Source organism: Pseudomyrmex gracilis, unplaced genomic scaffold (genome assembly GCF_002006095.1).
Source record: "Pseudomyrmex gracilis isolate BER0280 unplaced genomic scaffold, ASM200609v1 scaffold_550, whole genome shotgun sequence".
Classification (NCBI taxonomy): domain Eukaryota; kingdom Metazoa; phylum Arthropoda; class Insecta; order Hymenoptera; family Formicidae; genus Pseudomyrmex; species Pseudomyrmex gracilis.
Genome location: NW_018021134.1, coordinates 33,510 through 39,398, shown reverse-complemented (window position 1 = coordinate 39,398; position 5,889 = coordinate 33,510).

Sequence of the window (5,889 nt, the reverse complement as noted above, 5' to 3'; positions counted from 1 at the left end):
AATCGTACGGTGTCAAATAATTTGGTGTCGAATAAATCTGTGTCGAATCGAGCGGTGTCGAATCGTACTGTGGTCAATAGAGTATCACCCCTTCTCGCCCGTCGGTTTCTTTTCGAGTCTTAGATGCAAATCTAAATTGCTCGGGACGGAACCTGGCGATCAACCGGAGGATGACAGAAATGAGAACGGTTAAGGTGAAGTCCAAGGGTTAATTAATTTTAGTCAATTTTATTTAGGCACTATTCTATTAACATTTTTCCATTTATTTTGTGTATTACAAGTTACATGTGGTCACAATCTGTAGTTTCTATGGGTGTCAAATGTCTGTGTACGCATGAGTGAGTGTGTGATTTGTGTATCTATGTATACATGTGTGTGTGTGTCTCAGTCGTCCAGGATTACTTCAATTACTTTTTTTATTACTGCTGATGGAGGAAGATAAAAACGATAAAAATAATTTTACGAGGATAGTATGGTCGGGAGGAAAAGTAGAGACGGCGCGGCGAAGGGAGTTTGGAAATCTTTTTCTGAGGTCAAGGATTAATTCATCTTTAGAAAGAGGAGGATCGGCGACGTAGAAGGTGTTGGCCAAAAGAATAAAATGACTTAACTGGTAAGGAAGTGAATCTTCTTTATCGCTAGTTGTTTCGGATTGTTCATCGTCTACTGGTTGGTCTTGTGGTGATTCTGGAGAAGGGGGGCGAGGGTGACAAAGGGGGAAAGGAGGATGAAAATCTGGAATCTCTTCAGGAAGTACGGGGAAGTAAAGGGGCAAATAGGATCGACGGCTGTGGAGAAGGTGGAGTGGGTGTAGGAGGGGATGTCGGAAGGGACGACTGAGTCTCCGGTGGCAGTAAGTGAGTCGGCGAGTGTTCTACGTTATTAGGCGTTTCCCTTAGAACATTGTCAACTTGGATGATCTCATCGAGTCGACTGGCGAGTTCCTTCCGCCGAAGGGCCCGATTGCGGCGATTGCGCCTGGTTATGATCGCGTTTCGCGATCTCAAGCGGATCCAGAGTTCCACTTAAAAAATGAACTTTACTTTACCGACCAATACTTAACTGAAACGGTTACTATGTCAACATAAATTTGCAAACTAATCTCCGGAACGCTGCTCAGCGCCAAAACTTGACAGCGGCTCAGAACGACTCGAGAGATCGCGAGTCGCTAGTCTGAGGTAAAAGGAAGTCAGCAGCGGCTCAGAACGATTCGAGAGATTGTGAGTTGCTAGTCTGAGGTAAAAGGGTGTCAGCAGCGGCTTAGAACGATTCGAGAGATCGGGAGTCGCTAGTCTGAGGTAAAAAGAAATCAGCAGCGGCTCAGAACAATTCGAGAGATCGTGAGTCGCTAGTCTGAGGTAAAAAGAAGTCAGCAGCGGCTCAGAACGATTTGCAAGATCGTGAGTCGCTAATCTGACAGGAAAGGAGCAGAATCGGCAGCAGTTCGGAACGGTTTGACACCGCAAAGCGCTAGTCCGGTAGGTATGGAAATCAGCAGCTGGTCGGAACAATTCGCAAGATCGTGAGCCGCTATGTGAATTAAAAAGGTCAACCTGACACGGTCAACGCTCCGGATATCAGCGGTGTCGTGAATATGGATAAGTTATTCATGGAACCCCCGGTCTTACTACTTAAGCTACTGTAATTTCTATTTTCCTTTTCACTTACTACTTGTTGAAGCCGAGTGATAAATGCCGGGATCTCCACCTGGGTCGGATCTGCAGGGTAGCAAGCTGGGTTGGCTCCTGTTAGCGGTGGCCGTTGTCAAGACACAGACACCACTTGCTGATCACTTTCACAACTTCAGACTTTACTTAGAACTAAGACCGCACTCTGAATACAATACTTGATTACTCTGGATGGTGCGAGGTAAAGACGCTCTTCAGTTCCGAGTTTCAGCATTTCTACTTGGCTTTTCGGCCCTCCAGACACCTGGGTTGACCAATCAACTTAAAACTTTAATCCTTTCTTATTATCTAGGTTAAAAATCGGATCTTGATTCGCAGATCGGCACAAGCGAGAGCGCCAATCACCGACGTCGGCCAAATCGGCCTAACTATCTTTTGTTATAACTCGCTATCGGCTTCGCGCTATTATGTTTAATTTGCGCGACTGACCACTGACTTGGTTTTGATTTCGACTTCTCTTCTGGAGATAAGAGGATCTCTGATTTTCATCCGCCCGATTCGAGTTACCCGCCTTGGCTGCTGTGCAAAAACTTTTATCGTTCTTTATCTTATTGCGAGTTAGAAATCAAATCCGTCGGCTCATCGTGGCAATATTCAGCGTCTAAACTGATTAGAATTTGTTTACTGCCACTGGCCAACTCCTCGTTCTCCATCCAGGAAGTTTACGTCTAAGATTACAGTTAGTTACAATTTTAGGACCGGCATACCGTTCCCACGCTGCAAAAAAAAGGAACCGTGAAGTCCATGACGTAACAATATAAAATCCGTTGTTTTTTTAGGTTTTTATGAAATACTGTTTTATAAAGCAATATCAGATCAATATGAGTAATAAATACTCGCGTATTACAGTAAATTATCTAATATGTAAATAACTTGATTTTATGCAAGAAATGCGCAATAAAAGATATTGCAGAAAAATTCAGCACGATATTGCATTCTATATGTGAAAATATTTTAACGTTATATTCTGAAGTTCACATTTAAGTTTTCCACAGTATTTTTATAAAATCTTAAAGTAATAAAACATTAACTCTTGTAAAACTATATGTAAAAACAGCTGTGTATAATTCTCTCCATAATAATGTCGTCAAAATCGGCAAATGACATACAAATATTTTAACGACAGTCTTCAAAGTCACCAATTAACATAAGGAGTATTTTAAAGACTGTCGTCATTATGATTAATGTTGTCAAAATACTCTTTTTATCGGTTAGGGGTAGTTCGACGACGGTCGTGTAAGTATACAATTAACATGTAAAATTTTGACGACCGTCGTCAAAGTACCCAAATATCGTCGAAGTCATCGTTGCATACCAAAAATCGTCGTCAAAGTAACCAATTGACATATATAGATATTGTGACGGGCAACTTGCTTTGGATTTTATTTCGGAGGCGCTGCACACGTTCGGCACGTTTGTTCAACCAACAAAAAAAAACTAAATTTTTACTCACCAAATTCGGTAGTTAGGCGCCAGGCGTGCTTTTACACGTCAAACTCAGAAATCTCAACTTGCAACAAGAATTCCGGCGACTAATTTCTACGTGATGGTAATGTCACCTGACAGCTCAGTTTAGCGCACTAACGGAGAGGCGCAGGAGGCAGTGTTTATTAAATAAGGATATAGAAACTTGCTCATTTAATAGTAATAAAAATATAAATTTAATGATAATAATTCATTATAAGATCCGGGAAGCGGCAGCACAAAGTGACATAAAATAATAAAGAAAAGAAAAAAAAACAACTGAAAACACAACTGAAAGACACGGCAAAACGTTACATGAATGACGCGACCATGATTGGCAATTAATTTTTCCTGATGTGATTCGCTATTATTATTCGCTATGATTACTCGCTCTCGTGTGTCCGCCTTCTATGTTATTATCGCGCGCGGATGCCCGCGCGAGGTACTCTATACGGTGGAGTGTGCTGCCGTACGCGCGGCGATAAATAAGCGGTACACTCGATGCGCGATCCGTCTGCTATTAATTCCCGCGACTATTTACAATTTTTTGCTTTGGTTTTCGGCACAGTCTAATGACCGGTTATTTAATGTTTTCTAATCATACGCGTCACGAAGGCGATTACGAACGGACAAGGTCGGCACACACAGAGCACGATGCAAAAAAAATTGAAAAACATAACACACACGAATAACGAGCAATACACGCTCGGATTGTTGCGACCATAGTACGATGAAAGAGCAGCTACTTGATAATTCTCTTACAATTATAATAGTACTCGGCAATATCACAAAATCCACTAAAATTCGCGTGATTATTACCCGCAGTACCGAGCTGGCGGTAATCGCTCAGACTCGATCCTTGAATCGTATAACATCTTCTATGCGAGAGAGAGAGAGCTTGCAGTCACTTACGCTTGTCGATCACTTCCGCTCGAATCTCGTGGTACCACGATAACCAGTTCTTCGGCAACACCACACTGCACGAGACACGGCACTCGCAGGAGACAAGAAACTCACGTCTTCACGGTACGCACAACAATGAAACCGGCTCCTTCGAAAAATACTCTCGGTGTCTTGCGCTGTTTTTCGCGCTAGGTAACGAGCCAATCGTATTACTTCTTTTGCAATCGCAACGTGGGCAAAAGCAACTCGTGGGCAATCGCAACGTGGGCAATCACAACGTGGGCAATCGCAACGTGGGCAATTGCAACGTGGGCAATAGTGACTGTGGGCAATCGCAACGTGGGCAAACGGGACGCTCCCTAAAGTTCTCGTACCGGTGTTGTTCCTCGGCATCTTTCATCTTCTGGCTCAGGACCCATACAGCATCACCGTGCCGCTCTCTTTCAATTCATGCCCTCTCTTCCAATCACTTTCTCTTTGCTTCGGTTCTTTCCTTCTTTTCCTTTTCCAGGCGTACCCTGTTTTGGCGTTCCTGCTCTTCTTTCTCTCTTCTCTCCTTTTCTCTTCTCTCGGTTTCTCTTTGCTTTCTTTCTTTCCTTTCTTTTTGCTCTCTCTCCTGTATTTTCTTGGCTTCTCTTTCCTTTCTCTCAGCTTCCCTCTGATCTCGTTCTTTTCTTTCCGTCCTCTCTTTTTCGGCATCTTTTTTTTTACTTTCCTTTCTCATCTCCGACCATCACTTCCGGCGGAGGATCTGCTCCAGAGTCAACGGCTTTGTTTTCTCGTTCTGCTTTTCCATTTCTCTACCCCCCTCTTCCACACTGTTTTTCTAAGGGCCTAAGGAAACATAATGCACGGTGTACCCACCACCACATACTACAATACCAAACAAAACAACACCAAACAAAAAATAATAATAATAATAGGTACTATTACTTGCGGGGATCGTCAGAAGGTTTGCAGTAAGGTTTAAGGTCTTTTACGCGTACTCGACCAGTAGGTTGTCTAACAGTAGGTTGTCTAGACTAACTAATTTATAGACTACTGATGACACTTTTTTACTAACTCGATGTGGCCCTTGATATTTTGATGTTAATTTCGCGGCAATATTCTGTGTGACGGACGACAGAATGCGATTTTGTTTCCAAACTAGATCTCCAATCTTATACGATACATCTCGATGACGCAAATTATATGCTTCCGATTGTTTTTGATATGCTTTTTAAAGATTTTCCGTTACTCACTCGTGCAAAGCTGACAGTTTAACCATACGTTCCCGCCAATTCGCCGGAGGTTGTTCGGCAATTTCATTCACCTGTGTTAAGCGATTTCTTAATAAACGTAACGGCAACAATTCTTGACCTAAATTCAAGAAAGTTGATGACGCACCAATGGACGAATGATGTGCCGTATTATAGGCAAAACAGAAATCTCGCAGGTGGAGATCCCACTCGCGATGATCCTTATCGAGGAAAGCGATTATTATAAGAAATTGATTTATCCGTTCCACGGGGTTTGCCTGTGGATGATAAGGCGGCACGTGGTGTGCTTGATATCGTGCGATTTGGCAAATTCTATTAGGGTTCGATTTACAAACTCTACCATTGTCCGTCAATAAAAGTTGCGGAGTTCCCCAGCGAGAAATAATAAGGTCTTCTAAGGCTTCTGAGATATTTTTGCCATTCGCGGCCCTTAAAGCACGGCACCCAACCCACTTAATGAATATACTACCATGATCAAAAAATAACCGGAATTTACTCATAAAAAGAAAAGTACATGTTTATTCTTCAAAATTCAAGTTGTCCCCTTCAAAGTAGTCCCCGTCGGCTGCGATGCA